The sequence below is a fragment of the Arachis ipaensis genome, chromosome B06, assembly GCF_000816755.2.
Source record: "Arachis ipaensis cultivar K30076 chromosome B06, Araip1.1, whole genome shotgun sequence".
In the NCBI taxonomy this organism is placed as follows: Eukaryota; Viridiplantae; Streptophyta; class Magnoliopsida; order Fabales; family Fabaceae; genus Arachis; species Arachis ipaensis.
The window spans coordinates 36,964,919-36,966,279 of record NC_029790.2 but is presented as its reverse complement, the minus strand read 5'-3'; positions in this window follow the sequence as shown (position 1 = coordinate 36,966,279).

Here is a 1,361-nt window from a genome sequence, read left to right as displayed (position 1 = left end):
GCATGCAAAGGCATTTTACATGCCTAATTGGTGCAGGGATGCAAATCCTTGACACCTCAGAATCTGTAGACCCCACAGAATCAACTCAGCATCTGTGGACCCCACAGGATCCCCACCTACCACCACTCATTCTCTTCCCTCTTCTCATTTATCCTCTCTTCCCAATAAACACCCTTCCCCAAAACTCTTCACCAATCAACTCAATCTTTCTTCCCTATTACCCCTTCACCACTCACATCCATCCACTCTTCACCATAAACCTATCTCATAAACTCCACATACCTTCAAATTTCAAAATCAAATTCCCACCCAAAACCACCCCATATGGCCGAACCTTAACCCCCCTCCCTTCCCTATATAAAGCCCTCCATTCTTCTTCATTTTCACACAACACAACCCTCTCTTCCCCTTCTTGGCCGAAACACATCTCTCTCTCCCTCTCCTCCATTTTTTCTTCTTCTTCATCTATTCTTTCTTATCTTGCTCGAGGGCGAGCAAAAATTCTAATGGTTCAAGAGTTCTATGCTAATGCATGGATCACTAGGAACCATGATCAAAGTAAGAACCCAAACCCAAAGAATTATCTCACCATGGTTCGGGGGAAATACTTAGATTTTAGTCCGAAAAATATGAGGTTGGCGTTTAAACTTGCCTATGATGCAAGGAGATGCACGCACCTACACTAGAAGGGTCAACTTTGATCAAAGATTGAACCAAGTCCTCATGGACATATGTGTGGAAGGAGCTCAATGGAATATTGACTCAAAAGGCAAACCGGTTCAATTTAGAAGACTGGACCTCAAGTCTGTGGCTAGAGGATGGTTGGAGTCACTACAACATTTTGGGTCTATGGTCACGGTTTTTTTGGTCACGGTAAAAAACCGTGACCATAGACTCTCTATGGTCACGGTTTTTTAGGGTGACCAAAAAAAAAAGCTATGGTCACGATTTTTTTGGAAAGGGTGACCATAGAGTACCTATGGTCACGGTTTTTTAAAAAAGAGTGGCCTAAAATGGTCTATGGTCACGGTTTTGAGGGGTGACCTAAAGGGGTCTATGGTCACGGTTTTTTACAGTGACCAAAAAGGGTCTATGGTCACGGTTTTTCAAAAAAGGGTGACCTAAAAGAGTCTATGGTCATGGTTTTGGGGGGTGGCCTAAAGGGGTCTATGGTCACGGTTTTGGGGTGACCTAAAGGGGGCTATGGTCATGGTTTTTTACAGTGACAAAAAGCGGCTATGGTCACGGTTTTTCAAAAGAGGGTGACCTAAAAGGGTCTATGGTCACGGTTTTGGGGGGTGACCTAAAGGGGTCTATGGTCACGGTTTTGGGGGTGGCCTAAAAGGGTCTATGGTCACGGT